Below are 25713 nucleotides of genomic sequence, written 5' to 3'. Positions count from 1 at the left end.
ACGCAGCAGATCCACACTGGAACGCTAACTCGGGTATTGAATACTGTGGATCTGCATTCAAATACAGCTTCCTACCTTGCGCGAGGCGGATCCACCTTCAAAAACTACCCCGTGCGCGGCGTATTGTGGATCCGCATCTGAACACCGCTCTCCATGTAACTCGCGGCGGTTCCACATTCGAACGTTAACCCTACTGTGCTGCCGGTCCTGGGAGCCTTCCGCGAGGCGTGCATGTGCAAAGAGATACAGAAAAGGCAGCAAGCGCTCTCCGAATGTGGAGGTGACTGGATACGCATTGGTTACATTTAGAGAAAATTTTAGAACACAAAACGATAACTTATGTCGCGGTCACATGGATGGATCTGACATAAAATCGAAAGAAATGCGAAAACTGATTTGCGTATAGATTTAAACTAACCTAATATACACCGAAATGCGGTGAAAATGAGAACGTACTTGCTTATCTTCTGGTTCGCGGGGGGGAGGGGGGGGGGGGCGGTGGGGAATTTGTACATGGAGTCAAGCATGCGGCAACAAGAGGAATGCAGGAAAACGATGACTTCGAAGCGAGCCGAATAAGGAAGGCAGTCAATGTTTTCTCATTGAGTTCGTATATAGTGTATGTCTACTGAGGTAGCAGTGATACACGCGAGTTTAATACTGTATTTGATGCTTTTCAGGAGGACAGAGAATCATTCACGTCTAAACTTACTCACATTTGTGTTAAATGACAACAGAGAGTGTACGGGATGATCGATTGAGACAGAGCTGCAATTAGGTACGATTCAAACATTGACTCATTTATTCTAGAGAAGGACAAGTTGCTGAAGGTAGATTTTTTTTTCCTAGTATTCTATTTGGATCCTTTAGTCACGTGATATAGCCAGCGTTCAGGTCGTGTGCGGCTACGTGTTCGGTATGTGGTTTAAAGCGCTCTCTACTTGCGATCTTTAACGGTGAACCCGTCGGTCATCAGAGGACTTGTCTCATGTGTGATGAAGGTAGACACATTCCTCTAACTGCACTTTGATTTACGCGATCCCCACCCTGTCGCATGCTTGGTGTAAAATCGAGACTTCAGCTTCATAACTAAGTTAGCTGTGGGTATTTGTGAGGGGCGTAATCATTGTGTACACACTTACCCGACAGACGGCTGTTTACAGAGTCGGTGACGGGATGACTTTTAATTTTCACATGTTGGACGCTGCTGTTATACGTATCTGTTTGCTTGTAGAATGTACTGGCTGCTGATAACTATCCTTTTTTATATAGACTTGATGGAGTAATAGTATTATTTCTGACTCGTGATCTGGTGTGATCATTGGGCACTAGACGTGCCCGCAGGGCTGTATTGGGCTCGTATCATAGGAAGGAAAAGTTTTACGATTGGGGTAGAGATAGCTCAGCGTAAGGTGACCGGGGAGAAGGATGCATGTCTGACAGGACGGAAAAGTAAGCAATCTAAGGTTATTGCCTCTTTTTAAGTGCTGAACGTTCTAGTCTTAGGAGTGCGTGTATGTAGTCAGAGTCTGAGGCTAGCGTGGCTGACCGTTTGTGGCGGGACCCTTAGGCGCCGCTCGCCGCCTACCTGGAGCGCTGGCCGTGGGGGTGTGCGGACTAAGGTGGCCGCTTGACGTCAGCCGGTCAGGGAGCTGCCGATGGAGCGGGCTAAGCCGGCCGCGCGTACGTCTGCTGCGCTCTGGAGCTTCGCTGTGTGAGCATGGAGAAGTCAGTTGGGACACACCTGCATGACTGTAATGTCTAAATAAAGACCCATTTTCCAGGTATTTACAGAAGGCTATGTCAGTCGCATGTATGGAGGGTGTGTGACGTAAGCGGCGCGGCGGCCCAGCGATTGTACAGTTATTATGCACGCGAGAGAGCGAGAAATTACCAGGCGTTCTTGTGCGGTCCAAACGTGCTGTTATATATTCATGGCGGATTCCACTATTGAGCAAACTTTGCCGCCAAAGTGTAGCACTGTGTTGTCGCTCGCACATGGACACGTGGTGGACGGTGAGCGGTCGGCATCGACAAGATTGAACGTGGCGCCAAAACTGTGGCAGCGAACAGTCGACCGTTGTGTGATTCAGCTCCGAGGCAGACAATTTTGGCGGGAAACGTGCAGAGGCGACGAATACATGTGGTGAGCGGACAGGGGGCCGCTGTGGCGTCAAACTCGGCAAGTTCCAGCGTGTCCAGCGAAAACATGTTTACGACGTGGGATTGATTGCTGGGCTCGCCCCCAGCGTGCCGCCAGTCCACCGCGAGTGGCCGGCCGCCTCACGTGACAGGCGTAGCCAGTGTCTCCGCGCGCTGGCCAGGGGGTGGCGAGGATTTGAACTAATTCAGTTGGAGCACGGACGTCGTGGTGGCTGCACTGCGATATGAAAGATGTGTGTGCTGACTGTGTTGGAGAACAAGTGATGAACGCACTGCTTGAAATAAAGTCTTCAGTCCCTTCCCCCCTGCAAAATCAAAAGACGTGACTTACGTTACTATAAGAGCAGTTTATTATTTGACGCGATTATGATCGGCTACCAGTGAAAAAAGATAAGTGAAGGAGAAAGTTCGTAGTTGTGATCAATTACGGTGTTGGGATTTGAACCTGTGATAGATTTTTGTTATGCATGTAAGGAAAATGGCTTTCTCTCCGAGAAAATCGGCCATCTTGAATAAATAATAAATGATAATAATACATAGAAGTACAGTTTTCGAGACATTATCGTGTTGGAATTTGAATTTGGCACAATTTTCTAGTGGAGGTAGGCCTATAATAATAAATAATAATAATAATAATAATAATAAATGATAATGAATGATAATAAATGATAATGAATGATAATAAATGACAATGAATGTTAATAAATGATAATGAATAATAATGAATAATAATAAACAAAAGTAAGGTTTTGCAGCCATTATTGTGTTGGAATTCGAATTTGGAGGGAATTTTCTAGTGGAGGCAGGTCAATAATAATAAATAATAATAAATGATAATAAATAATAATAAATGAAAATAAATGATAATAAATGACAATGAATGATAATGAATGTTAATAAATGATAATGAATAATAATAAAGACAAGTATGGTCTTTGCATGCATTATAATGTTGGAATTCAAACTTGCAACCATTTTTTCTTCTGGAGGCTTAGGTTAGTGGACGTAGCACAATTGGACTATTTTCCCCGCCAAAATTCAAAATTCCCGCCATTTTTTCTTGAGGTTAGGTTAGTGGACGTAGCACAATTGGACTATTCTCCCGCCAAAATCAGCCATCTTGGATGACGTCATGCGATGTTGCCAATTCTACATGCCGCCATCTTGGATGACGTCATCGCCACCATCTTGAATAAATTTGGCAACAATGCAACGTGCGCTGCCACGAACCTTGTCCCCCTACTGTTGTCTACTCCCAGAGCCTTGTTTCGACTTAGGTCTTTCAGTGCTCTGCCAAATTCTTCTCGCAGTATCATATCTCCCATCTCATCTTCATCTACATCCTCTTCTATTTCTATGACACTGCCTTCAGGTTCATCTCGATTGTATAGACCCTCTATATGCTCCTTGCACCCTTCAGCATTCCCTTCTTTACATCGGACACAGTATATGTTTCAAAATCCTACTGCAATTCGGTGATATGGGTCTGTAACTTATCGTATTACTCGCACTTCCTTTTGATATGACCTGTGTAACTTCCCAGCCTTTAGGTATTGATTTTAGACGCGCGAGCGGGTTTTTATGGTTGTTAAGTATGGAGCTATTACAGCAGCGTACTGTGAAAGGAATCTAACTGACAACTTGCCTTTATTAAGTAATTTTAGCTGCTTTGCTACACCGTGGATATGTATTTTTAAAATGCTCATGTTGGTAACAGTTGTTGATTTGAATGCTGGAATACTTACTTCGTCTTCTCTAGTGAAGGAGTTTCGGCAAACTGTATACCGTCACCGTCAATACGTTTTCCCAAAAATTAACGTATATGGCAAAGTCCCCCCTCTGTCATATAGCGAAACCAATGCTCCTATGTTCCCCATTTACACTTATTTCTCGTTTCCTTTCCTTTTCACTCACTCCACCTTCTTTTTTCGTATATTATTTAACTAGGTGTTATCAATTTCCTCCCTCTCTTCTACCCCTATCTGTCATGCGTATTGCTGCTAGCGCGCATAATTAAGACCTACCCTCCAGTAATTTCTACTAACTTTTTTGCACTTATGATGAACGAATATAAACTATGTATGTATGTGTGTGTCTATGTGTTTTACGAGGATGTGCTGAAAAGTAACGCCTAGGATTTTTCTTCAATTGAAACCTTTAAAAGCTTTTTCAATAAAACGAACGTAATCTTTATTCTTGCAAATATTTAGATATGAAGAATATTTTTTTTTCTTTATTGAGTTTCGATTCCACCTAAAGGGGGCGGGCTGGCAGCAGCTTATTACGCCGCTCTTCAGCCTACAGAATTTGGTTTAAAAAGATGAAGATAATAAAAAATAGTAACAGTTGGCGATAAAATCGGTGACTGAAAGGTAAAATGGCAGATAATTCTGGAGCTTAAAACATAAAACACAGGGTTGATGATGCTAATAAAATACACAGGAAGCAGAAAAATAATAGACAGACAATTAAAAAACACGGCGACAGTCTGGGTTCTGTTCGCAGGAGATATAAAATGCACACCCAGCGACAGCATGATTTCTGTTCGCAACACTGTGGAAAGACGCACAACACTGAACACTCACTTAAACACTGCACTAAAAAGTTGGCACAAATATGACATACCACGCCCGAGAGCAGGTGGGGGGAAACTGGTCAGATGACGGGAAAAAAAAGGGGGGAAGGAGAGGAAAAGTGAAGGGGGAGGGGGGGAAAGGAGCCAATGGAAGAGGAGGATCCATAAGAGGGGTGGGGGGTGCTGAGCAGACGTGCCAGGGAGTGGGAAAGGCAGAGGATGGGAGCACAAAAGGACTCGGGGGGGGGGGGGGGGGAGGTGCGAAGAACAAAGATGTAGACTGTTAATAACGATTGTTTTATTTAAAAAGCTTCAAGAGGTTTCACATGAAATATTCGTATACTTAGGAGACATTGCTTTTCTGCACGCCCTTGCAACTGTCCTATTATAATTTTTAATTTCTAAATGTAGTGTAACATACTTATTATAATACAAGGTGGTCCATTGGTCGTGACCGGGCCAAATATCTCACAAAATAAGCGTCAAACGAAAAAACTACAAAGAACGAAACTTGTCTAGCTTGAAGGGGGTAACCAGATGGCGCTATGATTGGCCCGCTGGATGGCGCTGCCTTAGATCAAACAGATATCAACTGCGTTTTTTAAAATAGAAACCACCATTTTTATTACATATTCGTGTAGTACGTAAAGAAATATGAATGTTTTAGTTGAACCAGTTTTTTCGCTTTGTGATAGATGGCGCTGTGATAGTTTGTTACAAACATATGGCTCACAATTTTAGACGAACAATTGGTAACAGGTAGGTTTTTTAAATTAAAATACAGAACGTAGGTACGTTTGAACACGATCTCCGGCGGTACTCTGCAAGGTTACCGCCTTTCAATTGTGCCATTCCAGCACTAATCGAAGTGCTAGGTTTTTCAGGTGCCAGACAGCCAGGCAGCCAGCCAGCCAACCAGCCAGCCAGCCAGCCAGCCGAGCAACAGCGGTCCAGCCGACCAGCAGCAGCAGCAGCAGTGGTCCCGGTCCCGGCCAGCAGCAGCGGTCCAGCCGGCAGCAGTCAGCCAGCCAGCCAGTCCTCCTGCCGCAGCAGCAGCAGCGGCGGTCCAGCCAGCCAGCCAGCTAGCCAGCCCAGCAGCAGCAGCAGCAGCAGCAGTAGCAGCAGCCCCGGCCCCGTCCGTGGCAGCAGCAGCAGCAGCAGCTGCGGCGTTCCTGCCAGCCTCCGCCGCCGTCGCTGTTGCCGTCAGTGCCAGCAGCATGGGACTCTGGTCTTTGTCCGTCTTTGTCTTCCTCTGTCTTCATCTTCCTTCGTCTTTGTCTGTCCCCAGTTTTTGTCCTTTCTTTTTCGTCCTGTGCGTTTTTGTTTCTCCCTGTCGTCATGTCAGCCCCCACCACCACTACCACCACAGCCATCGTTTATACTTCTCCCTCCGCCGCCACCACCACCATAAAATGGTGTGCCCAGTCACACCCCCCTCTTTCCATCCCACCTCTTCTCACTCTCCCTTCGTCCTCGCTCTTTGGCGCCCCCTCTCACAGCTTCTTCCTCCCGCTCCTCTCCCTCTGATCCTTTCCCCCCACTATCCCGGCCTGTCACTGCCGCTCCAGCTCGGGTGGTAGCCCGTCGGGCCACTTCCCATGGCCAACTCTCCCCATCGCCTTCGCCGTCACCGTCACCGCCACCACCGTCGCCTTCACCGTCACCATCTCTGGCGCCGATTGCTGCGTCCACTCCGGGACCTGCCCCTTCCCGTCACCTCCCTATAGCTCCCGTCCCTCATATCACCACCCAGTCTTCTGCCGCCGTTAAACGCTCTAGTGGCACCACCACCTCCTCCGCTCCCAAAAAGGCCCCGCCCCCTCCTCCTCCCCCCCCAGAATGCCATGGATGTCTCCCCGCCTGGCCCCACTCCCTCCGCCTCCTCCTCGTCCTCGTCCTCCTCCTCCTCCTCCTCCTCCTCCTCCCCCTCATTATACAAATACCTCCTCTCCCATTCCGATCCTTCTCTTCTTGAGGCCCGGAATCTCTCCCTCCTCCTCCACTTCCCTGGTGCCCCCATCTCTCTCCTCACTTCCAGACAGGATTCCGTTCTCATCTCATCCCCCAGCCCAACCCTCCATACTGACATCCTCTCCCGCCTCCCCATCACCCGTTTTGGCCCCAACGCCTCCCTCACCCCTGCTCCTTCTCCGTCCCCTACCCGCCAACCCCAACCCCCGCGTCGCCCGCTGACCCTCACTGCCGTGATCACGGCTTAGTCCGACGATCACGGAGGAGGAGGTGTTGGCGGAGCTTCAGGCCCATCCCCATCTGGAGGTGCATGCGGTTCGTTGCATACACAACGCTGCCGGCCCCACCCGCCTTGTGCGGGTCTTTTCCGAGCACGCCCTTTCCATAGACCGTCTCCTGAAGGATGGTGCTCTCCTTTTTAACCAACGTTATAAAGTTGACCCCTCCCATTCCTCTCCTCAATCCCTCCACTGCCAAAGGTGCTTGCGGTATAATGCACACCCGACATCTGAGTGCCGCGAGGCCCCCACCTGCCCGCACTGTAGGCGAGCCCACTTTTTACGGCAGTGCCCCAATCTCCAGTCACCCCCCTCCTGTAATACCTGTAACCTCCCTCATCCTACCTACTCCCAGAAATGTAAGGACCGACACCCTCCTACCACTCCTGGACTCACTGTTCCTGTCCGCCCTCTGGACGCCCCCACCCCTCCTGGCAATTCCCTACCGCTGAGGACATCATCAGATTCCTCACCATCGTCCTTCAGAATGTTCATCCTTTTCAGCGCCCGCACACCCAACAGATCTACCTCGCCGCCCGTTCCGTTTTCCAACTCAAAATGTACGCCACCTACTGCAACAAGCAGGCCCATTACAACTTCTCCCGTCTTGACACCCTCGTTTAAATCCCTGTCATGGCGCGACAGTGCCGTATCCTTTTCAACAACATCCGCTCCCTTTCCGCCAACCTCTTCCTGCACACCCTTGCCACCCACTGCGTGGATGCCTTCCTCCTCAATGAAACCTTCCTCCAACCCCACCACACCATCCACACTTCGCCCTACCTCCTCCACCACTCCAATAATCCCATTCCGATTGCGCGTGGTGGAGTTGCCATTGGGCACCACCGCCAGATCCCCTTTTGGCTCCAACCTCTCCTTCCCGACCCCACCGAAACCCTGATCCTTAGTCTCTTCTTCCCTGGCCTTACCGTTACCTGCGCCACCATCTATGTCCGCCCTAACGCCCCTATTCCCTTCGACTTCCTCTCCCACATTGACCGTACCTTCTCCTCCTACATGATCGCCGCCGACCTCAACATCCATAGTCGTTCCGCCGCCCAGTTACGGCAGTGGCATCAGTTCCTCTCCTCCTTTCCAGGCGACCTCATCCCCATCCCCCAGCACACCCGTCCCGAATCCAACTCCACTCCCGATGTTATCCTTTTCTCCCCCAACCTCCTTGGCCGCATAACGGTAGATGTCCTGGAGCCTATTGGTAGCGACCGTTTCAGACGGTCGTCGGCCCCGCCCTGACCCTCGTCATGACCCTCCCCCTAAGTACATCCATGACTATTCCCGTGCCAACTGGAATGCCTACCAGGATACCCTTTCCACCCAGATCGATATCCACCCCTACGCCTACCACCACCCTGATGATGTAACCCATGCCGCCTACTTTCTCCAGCAGACCTTGTCTGAGGCCGTGGAGGCCCATGTCCCTACTGTCGCCATCCACCCCCACCGTCCTACCTTACCCCCACAGGCCATCCGCCTCCTCCGTGAATCCCGCCGTCTCTACCGTGCCTTCCTCCGCACGCGTGACCCGGACACACTCCGACGCCACCGGCAACTCCAGCGACACATTCGTAATTTGCTCGCGGCTGAGAAATGCCGGGACTGGCGACAGACATGCAACTGTTTAAATGCTACCCTACCTATCAACTCGTCCAAGTTCTGGTCAGCCTTCTGTCGCCTTACCGGAACTAAACCTTCCCCCTAGTATTCTCTTCTCCATGATGATCACCCCTTCCCTGACTCCCTTAGTAAGGCAAATCACTTTGCCTCTTACCTCTCCGATGTACTTTCCATCCCCGACGATCCCCAGTTCGATTACTCCCTCTTCCCAGATGTCCGCGATTGAACTCACACCTCTGTCCTTCCCCTCGCTCCTGGTTTCCAGTACTTGGACAACATTGCACACACAGATCTCAATGCCCCTATCACTACACAGGACCTCATTGATACACTCCGCACAAAACGCAACACCGCTCCTGGTCACGATCGTGTCACCTATCGTCACCTCCGTGAAGCTCCTGTCGCTTTCCTCTTCACTCTGGCCAGGCTCTACAATGTAGTCCTGTCCACCAGTTACTATCCCGACCTGTGGAAAACCTCCCATATCCTGATGTTCCTTAAACCTGGCAAACCGCCGTACACTGTCTCCTCCTACCGTCCCATCAGCCTTACCTCGGTCTTCAGCAAGGTCCTAGAATCTATCCTCACCCGACGCATCCACCAGCATCTCCGCCAGCACCGCCTCCTTCTCGTTACCCAGTGTGGCTTTCGGCCATCCTTGTCTTCCGACGACCTTCTCCTTCACATCTCAACCAGCTTAATTCCCGTCGCTCCGCGCTTAATTCCCGTCGCTCCGCGATCTTCCTCTCCCTGGACCTTGAACGTGCTTACGACCGCATATGGCAATCCGGTCTCCTCTTCAAGCTCCAAACCTTTGCTCTTCCCATTAACTACGTCCGTCTGATCGGCTCCTTTCTCACCCACCGTCCTTCCTACGTCACCATCCATAACACGGATTCCTACACCTTTTTCCCCTCCGCCGGTGTACCCCAAGGCTCCGTCCTCTCCCCCCTTCTGTACCTTTTTTACATGGCGGACATGCCGCCGCCGTCACCCCCCGTCCACCTTCTCCAGTTTGCCGATGACACCGCCTTCCTTGCCCTTGCCCCCACCCTGCTGCGCTCCCAACACCTTCTCCAATCCCATCTTGACCGGTTCACCGCTTGGTGCAACCAGTGGTTGCTCAAGGTCAATCCCTCCAAAACCCAGGTGATCATTGTAGGCCAAACCACCCCTTCCTTCCGCCTCCTTGATTTCTATCTCACCTTCTATAGCCGTCCTATCGCCCTCACTCCCACCCTTAAGTACCTTGGCGTCACCCTCGACCGTCGCCTCTCCTGGACTCCCCATCTCCGGACAATCCAAGCCAAGGCACGCTCCCGACTCCATCTCCTCAAGCTCCTTTCCATCCGTACGTGGGGTCTGGACCCCTCCACCATCCTCCACACCTATAATTTCCTGATCCGCCCTATCCTTTGTCACGCCCATCCAGCCTGCATCTCAGCCCCCCCTACTTTCTATAAATCCCTACAAATCCTTGAACGCCATGCTCTCCGCCTCACCTATCACATCCGTCTCCCCCACGCGGATCCTGTATGATCTCCTCCCCTTCCCCCACCTCCTCCTTTTCCTTGAAAGGATACGGATCCTGTACACCTCCCGCAAACTCGATCCTCCTCATCCGCTTGTCTCACCCATCCTCTCCCACCCCCGCCCACTGCCGCGCCTGTATTCCCACGTCCCACCCGGTCTCCATCTCTCCACCCTCCTTACCAAGGTGGCTTCCGCCAGCTCCCCCTCCCTGATGATGTCCTCCTCCCCTCCATCTACCCCTCCTACCAACTTTGATCCTCCCTCCCTCCTCCTGTGTCTGTTCCTTTGGGCATCCTCCCTCCCTCCTCCCTTTCTCCCCACTCCTCCCCCGGGCCTCCTCTCCCCTGTCCCTCTACTCCTCCTCCCATCTCCTCTGCCATTGGCATCTTTGTTCTTCCCTCTCCCCTCTCTCCACCCCCCCTCACCCTTCTTCCCCTCTTGGCAGGTCCTCAGACTCGCACACGCTACGTGGACTTTCGTGTGCCGGAGATCATCACCATCTTTATCTCGTGTGTGTGACGTCGTTTTGTGTTTTTAGTGTCCGACATCACGCTTCTACTTTCACTTGTGCCGTCGGATTCATCAGTGTTATGTGCGCCGTGTCAACGTGTTTTCAATGTCATTATCGTCGAGTGTGAACGGCTCCGTATTTTTTGTGTATCTGTGACCACTATTTTTTGCCCGTCACTATGTTCATTCTCATTCTTCATTCTTGTACTGTTATTGTCAACACTATGGCTGAAGAGCGGCGTAGCATGCCGCTGCCAGCCTACCTGATTGTTCAGGTATTAAAATAACAATAAAGAAAAAAAAAACGTTTGAACATTTTATTTCGGTTGTTCCAATGTGATACATGTACCTTTGTGAACTTATCATTTCTGAGAACGCATGCTGTTACAGCGTGATTACCTGTAAATACCACATTAACGCAATAAATGCTCAAAATGATGTCCGTCAACCTCAATGCATTTGCAATACGTGTAACGACATTCCTTTCAACAGCGAATAGTTCGCTTTCCGTAATGTTCGTACATGCATTGACAATGCGCTGACGCTTGTTGTCAGGCGTTGTCGGTGGATCGCGATAGCAAATATCCTTCAACTTTCCCCACACAAAGATATCCGGGGACGTCAGATATGGTGAGCGTGCGGGCCATGGTATGGTGCTTCGACGACCAATCCACCTGTCATGAAATGTGCTATTCAATACCGCTTCAACCGCATGCGAGCTATGTGCCGGACATCAATCATGTTTGAAGTACATCGCCATTCTGTCATGCAGTGAAACATCTTGTAGTAACATCGGTACAACATCACATAGGAAATCAGCATACAATGCACCATTTAGATTGCCATCAATAAAATGGGGGCCAATTATCCTTCCTCCCATAATGCCACATCATACATCAACCCGCCAAGGTCGCTGATGTTCCACTTGTCGCAGCCATCGTAGATTTTCCGTTGCCCAATAGTGCATATTATGGCGGTTTACGTTACCACTTTTGGTGAATGACGCTGTTTCACTAAATAGAATGCGTGCAAAAAATCTGTCATCATCCCTTAATTTCTCTTGTGCCCAGTGGCAGAACTGTACACGACGTTCGAAGTCGTCGCCATGCAATTCCTGGTGCATAGCAATATGGTACGGGTGCAATCGATGTTGATGCTATATTCTCAACACCGACGTTTTTGAGAATCCCGATTCTCGAGCAATTTGTCTGCTACTGATGTGCGGATTAGCCGCGACAGCAGCTAAAACACCTACTTTGGCATCATCATTTGTTGCAGGTCGTGGTTGACGTTTCACATGTGGCTGAACACTTCCTGTTTCCTTAAATAACGTAACTATCCGGCGAACCTACCTGTTACCAATTGTTCGTCAAAAATTGTGAGCCATATGTTTGTGACTATTACTGCGCCATGTATCACAAAGAGAAAAAAGTGGTTTAACTAAAACATTCATATTTCCTTACGTAATACACGAATATGTAATAAAAATAGGGGTTCCTATTTAAAAAAAAAAGAAGTTGATATCCGTTTGACCTATGGCAGCTCCATCTAGCGGGCCAACCATAGCGACATCTGGTTTCCCCCTTCAAGCTAGACGAATATCGTTCTTTGTAGTTTTTTCGTTTGATGCTTATTTCGTGAGATATTTGGCCCGGTCACTATCAATGGACCACCCTGTGTATGTAATCTAAAATATGTAGTGTGTCTGAGATGTAAGACAGGCCCGGATGGCTATAATGTTGTCAGGTTAACTAAACAAATCAGTAAATGAAAACTTACCCCGTGGCGCAGAGTTCACCATTCGAAAATTACTGATTTGTTTCGATGACAACTAATTGATTTGAAGAAATACGTATATGTTTTTACTTGCGTGTTTCGAAGCAAAAGTAACGAACGTTGCGCTTGATTATATACGAATATGGCTGATTGTTCCCAACATAAAACAGCTAAAAACTACTTCTAACAGAGGGATATAATAGACAGCGTAGAGACGTGGTGCAGATCGAAAAGGTGCTATACTCATCAGTGGACGCACAAGAAAGGTATCAAGGTATCGTAGGCTTTGCTCATGAGAGTATCGAAAGAAAAGATTAGGGCAGTAACTCTCTATTGGCTTCAGTTCACAAGTTTAGAATGGAATAATACATATGGCATAAGGCAGAAGGGACAGATAACATTCCATCAGAATTTCTAAAATCATTGGGAGAAGTGGCAACAAAACGACTATTCGCGTTAGTGTGTAGAATATTCGACTGTGGCGTCAAGCCATCTGGCTTTCGCAAAAATATCATCCACACAATTCCGAAGACTGCAAGAGCTGACAAGAGCGAGAATTATCGCACAAGCAGCTTAACAGCTCATGCATCCAAGTTTCTAGCAAGAACAATATACAGAAGAATGGAAAAGAAAATTGAGGATGTGCAAGACAACGATCAGTTTGGCTTCAGAAAAGGTAAAGGCAACACAGAGGCAAGTCTGACGCTGCGGTTGATAATGGAAGCAAGACTGAAGAAAAATCAAGACACATTCATGTGATTTGCCGACCTGGAAAAAGCGTTGGAGAATGTAAAATGACGTGAGATGTTTGAAATTCTGAGAAAAATAGGGGTAAGCTATAGGGAGAGACGGGTAATATACAATAAGATCCAAGAGGGTATTATAAGAGTGGACGACCAAGAACGAAGCACACGGATTAAAATGGGTATATCAAAAAAACTAAAAACCCGCCTCGATTACTGTAAGTAGGCTGTTTAGGTTTTTATATTGGTAACGCCATGTAGCGCTCTATATGAAAATCACTGACTGTGCTGTGTGCAGTCTGAGGCTGGTCGGCATTGTTGCAATATTCGCCATTGTAGAGTTGGGCAGTTGGCTGTTAACAGCGCACAGCGTTGCGCAGTTGGAGGTGAGCCGCCAGCGGTGGTGGATGTGGGGAGTGAGATGGCGGAGTTTTGAGAGCGGATGATCTGGACAGAGACAATAAATTTGTAAGACTGGATTTCATGAACTGCTATATATATATTATGGCCTTTGAACACTATTAAGGTAAATACATTGTTTGTTCCTTATCAAAATCTTTCATTTGCTAACTATGCCTATCAGTAGTTAGTGCCTTCAGTAGTTAGAATCTTTTATTTAGCTGGCAGTAGTGGCGCTCGCTGTATTGCAGTAGTTCGAGTAACGAAGATTTTCGTAAGTGATTTGTGAAAGGTATAGGTTAATGTTAGTCAGGGCCATTCTTTTGTAGGGATTTTTGAAAGTCAGATTGCGCTGCGCCAAAAATATCGTGTGTCAGTTTAAGCACAGACTTGTACAATTTTTCTATGGGGACGTTTCATTACGAAAAAAGCACCTAGTGTTAAGTGTTAACCCAGGTTTCGGCGTAGATAACTAAACCTTCTTCTGAACAACAATAAAACCCACAAGTGCCTAAGAAGACCTTTGTCAATGATTAAGAGAACACCATAGCTATACATTTATAAACGAAAAAGAAAAGGAAAACACAAACAGTACATAAGTACAAAGTCAAAACCATTACTTAACTTAGTGGTGTATGCTCCACCTCACACCGGCCTATGTTCGATAAACTGCAGCTACAAACGGTCGCTCACTTACAAGCGTGACCCGCTATCTATGCACATGCGCAAGACAAGGGAAGTTACTTGAATGCGCATGCGCATACGAATACGAGAAAGTTTATACATGGGTCGGGACTAAATAGCCCATATATTCCCAACCGTGGATCAACGTATATCAAAAAATGGAATGGATAGAACAAGAGACGAGCTGAATAGGAGATGAAACCTAAAAATAACCGCACACGGTTGCTTATGCTAGTAAAGAAACTTATATATGAAGCTACCTATGACAACAGGAGGAACACTTTAAAACTATACCTAATGCCTGGGGAGGGGGGGGGGGGCTGAGGGGACGTAATCTAAAGACGTCGTGATAATAAAGATATAGGGATAAAACGTGAGGTGTTCAACGGGCTAAAATCACTTTCATCGTAAAAGGAAAATGTGGATAAAAAGAAAGAAGAAGAACAGCTTGACCAACCGCGCTCGCTAATCAGCGCGCGCACGTGATAATCCGCAGATCATCAGATTTACAAGTATGAAGAACAAAGTAAAGGCGCGAAACCTTCAAAAAATTTTCTATTTCTTAGTAGGAGTTGGTCATTCGGGATATTGTCTTTAACATGTTGCGGATGCTTGAAGATCTGCATTTCTTCCAAAACATCCAGTTTTAAGCCCTTAACCACGGCATGAAGTAACTCGATATTAACTGGAGGGCTCGGCGCATGAGCCGTTTGCACAAGGTGTTCCGCATAAGTAGAGCCCTTAGTACCGTCACCGCTTCTAGTAGGAATATACTCTTTATACCTGAGACCCAGAGCTCACCTCATTTGCCCGATGTAAAATTTTGGACAATCCCCGCATGTAATTTTATATACTCCTGATTGCGAAAGTTTATCGCTCTTACTCTGCAAGGAGTGTGTTAAATTCCTATGTAAACTATTATTAGTTGAATAGGCGACTCTGAAATTATGGGCTCTGAGTAAACGCCCAAATTTATAACTTATATTGCCTATGTAAGGGATAGATACCGTTGCCACCTGTTTGTCATCTAACGCATCCCCTAGGGTGGAAGACGTAATATTATTTTTATTTATTTTCTTGTTATACATCTGTCTTACCATCTGAGGCCTATAGTCATTATTTATAGCAATATTCTCAAGTGTGACCAGTTCAGTTTCTAACGCGTCTGGTGCAAGAGGGATAGCTGTAACTCGATGAATATTAGAATGAAAAAAAAAGGGCCATCTTATGGGCGAACGGATGGGCCGAGTCTGCAGGTATAATATTGTCGGAAAACGTATTTTTCCGAAAAATATTAAATTTAGTGTGGTTGTCAACTACACTTAAAATGAGGTCCAAAAAATTTAATATTATATCTGCAGATTTTCTTGCTTCCCGACCATACTCAAACTTCTGACTTCACGTCTCGACTCGTCGAACGTTATCCTTTCATCGATTATTCAACCTTTTTCTCATTGTCACCTCACCCTTGGCAGTTCCCTCCTGGAGTTGCGAATGGGGGACTCGTCCGCAATCTTTTCCCAGTGTAGAGATCATCATGACACTTTTCCAATTACAGGCTACATATCCTGACCATACACGTTATGTGTCGTTAATGAGTGTTTTACACTACCTTCTGCAGCCTCGTGCCGTTCATCATTGCTTCTTCTTCAGCCTTTAGGACAAGAGAGTGCCCTGAACCTGTGTTCATTCCTCCGTCCTCTTTGACAAGGCCGCTGACACAATGGGGATGACTTCGTATGCCGAAAGTCTTAGGCCGCTGTTGGTGGTGATTTTCATTCAAAATTTAATCGATGGCGGGGTTTGAACCGGCACAGAGGTATTTTGATCGCTGATTAAGGGCGGAACTTCTTTTCCCTTTTGTTCGTCGTTGTTTTCTTGAGCTGGTCTGAGAGGACGTCACATGAAACCCCTTCACGATCAATGAAATGATAATTAATTCGACACCCTAGATGCAAACAGGCATTGATATACGTCATTGGGAACATGTGTGGCCCGACCGGACCCGGGATCTCCTGCTTACATGGCAGACGCTCTATCCGTCTGAGCCACCGAGGGTACAGATGATGTATATCAATGCCTGTTTGCAGATAGGGTGTCGAATTAATTATCATTTCATTCTAGAGAAGCTGCACGGTCAGCTATGGTATTTGTACTTTCGGGAACAGATACTACCATCATATATATACCCTTCATGATCCTCGTTGGATGCTTAACTCTTTATTACAGAGGGCACCCAGCTGTCTGACCAAAACCACACTGAGCTACACCCTAGATTACGGACGCATCCATTCAGCTACTTCTACCGATTCGTTTCTATGCATCTCGTACTTCGTCTGTTTCGGAATTGGTATCTAGACGAGCGACAGACACGTAATAGACGGAAGTTCGCTCTCAGAGTTTTGAACGACTGTTAGCAAACGGAATTACACAGTAAAAGATGCAAGTGAGGATTGGCCGTGAGTTACACGGTATGTTTGAGCCAAGACGTACAGCTGCTATACTTATCCAAGTATCTCCAATCCTTCTTTGTTTAGTTAGCGGTATACTCATACAGGTTTCGGATGTCTGTGTAAGCATTCTGTTCAAATGGTTCACACGGCTCTAACAAGGGAACCTCCCCATCGCACCCCCCTCAGATTTAGTTATAAGTTGGCACTGTGAATAGGCCTTGAAAAACTGAACACAGATCAATCGATAAATCAGGAAGAAGTTGTGTGGAACTATGAAAAAAATAACCAAAATATAAAAACTGAGTAGTCCATGCGCAAGATAGGTAACATCAAGGAAGAAATGAGCTTGCGAGCGCCGTGGTCCCGTGGTTAGCGTGAGCAACTGTGAAACGAGAGGTCCTTGGTTCAAGTCTTCCCTGGAGTGAAAATTTTAATTTTTTATTTTCAGGCAATTATCAAAGTTCAGACACTCACACATAATCTACTTCGCTCTCCAAATTCCAGGACATGTTCAGATTTGCTTGGACATATGCAGGATTTGATGGTCTACACACGGAAAAATTTGAAAACGTTTAAAACGTATGTTTTGACAGACCACAGGGAAAACTGTGATACTGTGAAACTGTTGCATTCATTTGTTGCAGTTTATGTGACAAACTCTTACGTTTTCATCACTTTTTGGGAGTGATTATCACATCCACAAGAAAACCTAAATCGGTCAAGGTAGAATAATCTTTTTACCCATTTTACAAGTGTACAAGTTAGGTGGGTCGACAACATATTCTGTTATGTGACGCACATTCCGTCACCAGTGTCGTATAGAATATATCAGACGTGTTTTCCTGTGTAGGAATCGGTTGACCTATGACCTTACGATCAAATGTTTTCAGTTCCCATTGGAAAGGCACATCCTTTCGTCTACTAATCGCACGGTTTTGCGATGCGGTCGCAAAACACAGACACTAAACTTATTATAGTGAACAGAGACGTCAATGAACGAACGGACAGATCATAACTTTGCAAAAATAAGGAAAGTAAACTTCTCATTCGAGGGAAGACTTGAACCAAAGACCTCTTGTTCGGCAGCTGCTCACGCTAACCACAGGACCACTGCGCTCCTGAGCTCACACTCTCCTTGATGTTGCTTATCTTCCGCATGGAGTACTCAGTTTGTATATTTTGTTAATTTTTTTCATAGCTCGACACAACTTCTTCCTGTTTTCTCGATTGATCTTTGTTCAGTTTTTCAAGGCCTATCCACTGTGCCAACTTATAACTGAATCTGAGGGGGGTGCGATGGGGAGGTTCCCTTGTAAGCACTATGGGACTTAACATCTGAGGTCATCAGTCCCCTAGACTTAGAACTACTTAAACCTAACTAACCTAAGGATGGCACACACATCCATGCCCGAGGCAGGATTCGAACCTGCGACCGCAGCAGCAGCGCGGTTCCGGACTGAAAGCATTCTGTTTATAGTACATAGTCTTTCGTAAATGGCTCATATGCGTTGCCTTCTAAAGTGGGTTTCAAAACAGGAATCAATAAAATTAATAAGAGATACCAAAATGGAAAGAGTGGAGGTAATAACTTTCTGGTTTAAAACCAAATGGAGCAGGGGAGCTGAAAAAGCATAAGCACCGTTTGCTTTTTCCGATCGTGTTAAAATTTCGTGGAAAGGCTCTGAACGGTCCTTAATGGTTCCAACCACTACACGAGAGCAAACATTGCGGTCGCGTTCCAGTCACGTTCGGTGGGGATGGAGACTCACAGCGCAAGTGGAGAAGGGTTGGAGCGTCCACGATTGTCGGCGCTGTCAAAGGTTGTCAAGAAGGTCGTTTTGCTGCTCACCGAACTGCGATCTGTCGTTTCTGACCGCGAAGTTTGTGGGAATGAACGCACCAAGGAAGGGGGTGGTTTCATTGACGCACTTCATGCCAACCCCTGATGCCTTGCCGTGTCGATTCTGATTGGCGCCGGCCCGAGTGGCCGAGCGGTTCTAGGCGCCACAATCCGGAACCGCGCGGGCGCTACGGTCGTAGGTTCGGATCCTGCCTCGGGCATGGATGTGTGTGCCGTCCTTAGTTTAGTTAGGTTTAAGTAGTTCTCGCATCCGTCGGCCGTCGTAATTTAATATATTATTATTATTTTGATTGTTGCCGACTTACGTGGTGGCCTTGATAAAAATGATATTTCATTCAATTTTGATTTACGATTAAATGCTTTTGTGAAGTCCCCCTTTTTAATAATATTAATCTTAAATTATTGGTTACGTTAACGAATGTTAGACTCGCTGAATCTTAAGACATGAGCATATAAGTTGAACAATGGAATAAACTTTTCATATTAATGTCCTCGGCTGGTCAGTTAACTTTAAAGCAAAAAATCTTTAGTTATTAATTACAATTGCGGCCCACACACGCGCGAGAGTATTTCTTCTTACCTCCGTTAACCATTGTATTGTAGTCGGAGTCCTGGCTCTGCCTCTCGGCTGTGGTACTGAAAATATGAATCTTAAAGCTACGTATTTTCTGCAGTGTCGGGCGGCTGTGGAGAAAAACGTATATTATGTTAACAGCGGGCGAGTTTTTCGCTACCCGCTAATGTTTTATGAGTTAATATCGCCACGTAATGGCGTCGTTGGCTGCATCGGCCGCTGCGATTGTTGAACTGTAAATTACTTGGTTCAAATGGTTGAAATGGCTCTGAGCACTATGGGACATAACATCTGAGGTCATCAGTCCCCTAGAACTTAGAACTACTTAAACCTAACTAACCTAAGCACATGACACACATCCATGCCCGAGGCAGGATTCGAACCTGCGACCGTAGCGCGTAAATTACTTGAATGCAGGTTAATTCAAGGAAGGAGGACATGAAATCGGGATCACCTCTTACAAATTAAAAGTGCGCAATAATATTAAATGAATATATTATCTGCTTAATTACTACAAATATGCTTACATTTGCCAGCACACGCAAGATGTCCGTCTACACGCAATCAAGACAAGAGAAGAAGGGAAGACGACTAAAAAATTAACAAAACAGCGTATCTTGTCGTCTCTTTAGGTCATTTTGTTATATTTCTTTGCCCTCGAAACTTACACACAGAAATTATTATAATACGGAGGAAAATTTATGTTCTCCTGAGCGGCTAGTGTTCACTTATTATTCAAATTTTAAATGTCTCTTCTTTATAAATACTGTTTTTTAAGTTATTTCGTAATATAGCACTGGGGACGCTATATAGTTCTAAGTTCTAGGGGACTGATGACCTCAGCAGTTAAGTCCCATAGTGTTCAGAGCCATTTGAACCATTTTTGAACCACTGTGAGTGGCAGTGTGCCTGAAATGTTTCCCTCGGCCACTCGTAAGAAAACCGCGCGATTTCCACGAGGGGTGTTGCGGTTCCGACTTCCATCGCTGACTCGTCAAAAGTAGGTGAAGTGTGAGTAAGAGCGGCTGTGACGAACTCCGGACTGAGTGACACGATAAAGACAGGATTGGGCAGAACTGTGGCGAAATGTGGTGCCAGTTGGGCATCAACTGACATGAACTTATGAGGTGTGACTTTTTTCGCTTGTGTCGACATTTTGCCGTTTGAGGCGTCATCGAGATCGAGACTGACGTCACCGGGTGCCACGCTTTTGCACCGTTGCAGATGAAATCTGTAAGCATTTTGGAGCAAAATTGCAAACATACGAGGTGCATTCAAGTTCTAAGGCCTCCGATTTTTTTTCTAATTAACTACTCACTCGAAATCGATGAAACTGGCGTTACTTCTCGACGTAATCGCCCTGCAGACGTACACATTTTTTACACCGCTGACGCTATGATTCTATGGCAGCGGCGAAGGCTTCTTTAGGAGTCTGTTTTGACCACTGGAAAATCGCTGAGGCATAGCAGCACGGCTGGTGAATGTGCGTCCACGGAGAGTGTCTTTCATTGTTGGAAAAAGCCAAAAGTCACTAGGAGCCAGGTCAGGTGAGTAGGGAGCATGAGGAATCACTTCAAAGTTGTTATCACGAAGAAACTGTTGCGTAACGTTAGCTCGATGTGCGGGTGCGTTGTCTTGGTGAAACAACACATGCGCAGCCCTTCCCGGACGTTTTTGTTGCAGTGCAGGAAGGAATTTGTTCTTCAAAACATTTTCGTAGCATGCACCTGTTACCGTAGTGCCCTTTGGAACGCAATGGGTAAGGATTACGCCCTCGCTGTCCCAGAACATGGACACCATCATTTTTTCAGCACTGGCGGTTAACCGAAATGTTTTTGGTGGCGGTGAATGTGTGTGGTTTCATTGAGCTGACTGGCGCTTTGTTTCTGGATTGAAGAATGGCATCCACGTCTCATCCATTGTCACAACCGACGAAAAGAAAGTCCCATTCATGCTGTCGTTGCGTGTCAACATTCCTCGGTAGCATGCCACACGGGCAGCCATGTGGTCGTCCGTCAGCATTCGTGGCACCCACCTGGATGACACTTTTCGCATTTTCAGGTCGTCATGCAGGATTGTGTGCACAGAACCCAGAGAAATGCCAACTCTGGAGGCGATCTGTTCAACAGTCATTCGGCGATCCCCCAAAACAATTCTCTCCACTTTCTCGATCGTGTCGTCAGACCGGCTTGTGCGAGCCCGAGGTTGTTTCGGTTTGTTGTCACTCGATGTTCTGCCTTCAATAAACAGTTGCACCCACGAACACACTTTCGACACATCCATAACTCCATCACCACATGTGTCCTTCAACTGTCGATGAATTTCAATTGGTTTCACACCACGCAAATTCAGAAAACGAATGACTGCACGCTGTTCAAGTAAGGAAAACGTCGCCATTTTAAGTATTTAAAACAGTTCTCATTCTCGCCGCTGGCGGTAAAATTCCATCTGCCGTACGATGCTGCCATCTCTGGGACGTATTGACAATGAATGCGGCCTCATTTTAAAACAATGCGCATGTTTCTATCTCTTTCCAGTCTGGAGAAAAAAAAATCGGAGGCCTTAAAACTTGAATGCACCTCGTATTTAAAAACGCAAATCCAGGAAAGAATCTGACAGGAATTCCATCAGGCCTGGAAGCTCTGTTCAGTTGTCACGATTTCAGCTGTTTCCCAGTGCGCCTGACACTAAGATGTAGTTCTTTCAGCTTTTCGATGGTACGAAAATTAACCTGCGGCAATTTTCCTGAGTTTCCCTTTGTAAAGCATCATTTCAAAACGGAGTTAAGCATTCCTGCTGTTTCTTTGCTACCCTCAATTTCAGTTCCTGCTTCATCCATGAGTGACTGGACACTATCGCACTGTTACGGCATCGAATAATACGGGTTCCAAGCCGTAACATTTTGAACGGAGTTCAGCCACCTCATCTACATCTACATCTACATGATTACTCTTCAATTCACATTTAAGTGCTTGGCAGAGGGTTCATCGAACCACAATCATACTATCTCTCTACCATTCCACTCCCGAACGGCGCGCGGGAAAAACGAACACCTAAACCCTTCTGTTCGAGCTCTGATTTCTCTTATTTTATTTTGATGATCATTCCTACCTATGTAGGTTGGGCTCAACAAAATATTTTCGCATTCGGAAGAGAAAGTTGGTGACTGAAATTTCGTAACTAGATCTCGTCGCGACGAAAAACGTCTTTGCTTTAATGACTTCCATCCCAACTCGCGTATCATATCTGCCACACTCTCTCCCCTATTACGTGATAAAACAAAACGAGCTGCCCTTTTTTGCACCCTTTCGATGTCCTCCGTCAATTCCACCTGGTAAGGATCCCGCACTGCATAGCAATATTCTAACAGAGGACGAACGAGTGTAGTGTAAGCAGTCTCTTTAGTGGACTTGTTGCATCTTCTAGTGTCCTGCCAATGAAACGCAACATTTGGCTCGCCTTCCCCGCAATATTATCTATGTGGTCTTTCCAAGTGAAGTTGTTCGTAATTTTAACACCCAGGTACTTAGTTGAATTGACAGCCTTGAGAATTGTACTATTTATCGAGTAATCGAATTCCAACGGATTTATTTTGGAACTCGTGTGGATCACCTCACACTTTTCGTTATTTAGTGTCAACTGCCACCTGCCACACCATACAGCAATCTTTTCTAAATCGCTTTGCAACTGATACTGGTCTTCGGATGACCTTACTGGACGGTAAATTACAGCATCATCTGCGAACAACCTAAGAGAACTGCTCAGATTATCACCCAGGTCATTTATATAGATCAGGAACAGCAGAGGTCCCAGGACGCTTCCCTGGGGAACACCTGATATCACTTCAGTTTTACTCGATGATTTGCCGTCTATTACTACGAACTGCGACCTTCCTGTCAGGAAATCACGAATCCAGTCGCACAACTGAGACGATACCCCATAGGCCCGCAGCTTGACTAGAAGTCGCTTGTGAGGAACGGTGTCAAAAGCTTTCCGGAAATCTAGAAACACGGAATCAACCTGAGATCCCCTGTCGATAGCGGCCATTACTTCGTGCGAATAAAGAGCTAGCTGCTTTGCACAAGAACGATGTTTTCTGAAACCATGCTGATTACGTATCAATAGATCGTTTTCTTCAATGTACTTCATAATGTTTGAATACAGTATATGCTCCAAAACCCTACTGCAAACCGACATCAATGATATAGTTCTGTAGTTCGATGGATTACTCCTACTACCTTTCTCAAACACTGGTGCGACCTGCGCAATTTTCCAATCTGTAGGTACAGATCTATCGGTGAGCGAGCGGTTGTATATGATTGCTAAGTAGGGAGCTATTGTATCAGCGTAATCTGAAAGGAACCTAATAGGTATACAATCTGAACCTGAAGACTTGCCCGTATCAAGCGATTTGAGTTGCTTCGCCACCCCTAATGTATCTACTTCTAAGAAACTCATGCTAGCAGCTGTTCGTGTTTCACATTCAGGAATATTCCATTCGTCTTCCCTGGTGAAGGAATTCCGGAAAACAGCGACGCAAGATAGGCTGGTTGCGCCACGATTAGCTGCGGACCAGGAAGCACGGTGAAGCAAGTCAGATGGACAGCACAGTCTGAAACTCTGCAGTAGCTGAGTGAGAGAGAGCACACGTAGCGGGAAAACAGAGAAGGACAGCGACATCTACATCTACGTGATTACTCTGCTATTCACAACAAAGGGCCCGGCAGAGGGTTCAATGAACCACCTTCAAGCTGTCTCTCTACCGTTCCACTCTCGAACGGTGCGCGGGAAAAACGAGCACTTAAATTTTCCTGTGCGAGCCCTGATTTCTGTTATTTTATCGTGATGATCATTTCTCTCTATGTAGGTGGGTGCCAACAGAATGTTTTCTCAATCGGAGGAGAAAATTGGTGATTGAAATTTCATGAGAAGGTCCCGTCGCAACGAAAAACGCCCTTGTTTCAATGATTGGTACTCCAATTTACGTGTCATCTCTTTGGCACTATCTTCCCTACTTCGCGATAATACAAAACGAGCTGCCCTTCTTTGTACTTTTTCGATGTCATCCGTCAGTCCGAGCTGATGCGGATTCCACGCTGCAGAGCAATACTCCAGAATAGGGCGGACAAGCGTGGTGTAAACAGTATCTTTAATAGGCCCGTTGCACCTTTGAAGTGTTCTGCCAATGAATCGCAGTCTTTGGTTGGCTCTACCCATAACATTATCTACGTGATCGATCCAATTTAGGGTATTTGTAATTGTAATCCCCAAGTATTTAGTTGCATTTACAGCCTTCAGATTTGTGTAACTTATCGCGTAATCGAAATTCAGCGGATTTCTTTTAGTGCTCTTGTGAATAACTTCACACTTTTCTTTATTCAGTGTCAATTGCCACTTTCTGCACTATACAGATATCCTATCTACATCATTTTGCAATTCGTTTTCGTCATCTGATTGTAACCTCCCCCTTACTTATCGACTTTAATGACATTGAAAAATTAAACCGCGTGTACCTAATGGAAATTTGGGAAAAGCAATAGTCACCGAAGTCAATTTGTTGGTAAAGAGGGAGGAAAGGGTTACATCTAAATGAAAGGAAAAATGCAAATGAAACTGGTGGAAATTAGTTTTGAAAAGGGGTAAAGTTAATAAAGAAAGTAAATGTGCGGCCGTTACGTTAACAATTAACTAGCGGTAATTAGATATTTGAGATTTGGGGGAAACTACGGTCGCCAGTCCTAAGGACAATTACTATAGTAACTGAAAAAGAAAGGTTATTACACATATAATTAGCACTAGAAGCGTGGTAACTGAAGGTTGACACGTGTAGTGTGAAAAATGAAAGTTTGTCAGAAGTAATAAATTTCGCTACACTCTGACTAAATTTAGCAAAAGAATTAATAAAACCGGAAAATCGAAAGTTAATTTAGTGACTGAAGTTCTGAAGCACATCGAAATTCAGTAAAATACGGTTAGTCTTGGACTACCTCAACAATCATTTCAAAAGCTACTTGAATCTACGCAATTTAGAAATAAGAGATTTAACTTTGAACTTGAATTAAATGATTCTGAACAATTAACGATAGTAAAATTTAGTACATACCAAGCTGAGCTGCAGTCACAGGTAAGCTAAAATACGGTAACAAAACTCGCACTCTTAATTTGTGCTTGTGCAATCTAAATATTGTAGCCAGCTATGAATACCTTAACTGAACTTTGAAATTACAGCAGTGAAATCGAATGATGCTGGCGTTTGAATTTCAACGACACTCGGGTTCATTCCGGAAAAGGAAGGGACCCTTCTTGGCAATGCAATTGGGACAATGAGCAACAAAGGTTCATGCTACGTTGCTGTAATTTTGTGATTCGAACAGTTTGAAAAGCTGAGGTCTGCCATACAGTTCTAAAACTTTACGTGCTTCCAGTCTTCCTTGTTGGCTGATTAAAGGTTTGAAGCCGTCGATCGAGGAGGTGGCGACAGTCACTCATTGTCGGCCGTCGCTGTTGCAGAAGCTGGATGTTGGCGCGCCTTCTTCTCGACACGGTCACCAGACGAAA

This window comes from Schistocerca serialis, chromosome 10 (genome assembly GCF_023864345.2).
Source record: "Schistocerca serialis cubense isolate TAMUIC-IGC-003099 chromosome 10, iqSchSeri2.2, whole genome shotgun sequence".
Classification (NCBI taxonomy): domain Eukaryota; kingdom Metazoa; phylum Arthropoda; class Insecta; order Orthoptera; family Acrididae; genus Schistocerca; species Schistocerca serialis.
The sequence above is the reverse complement of the archived record's forward strand: the minus strand, read 5'-3'. Positions refer to the sequence as shown.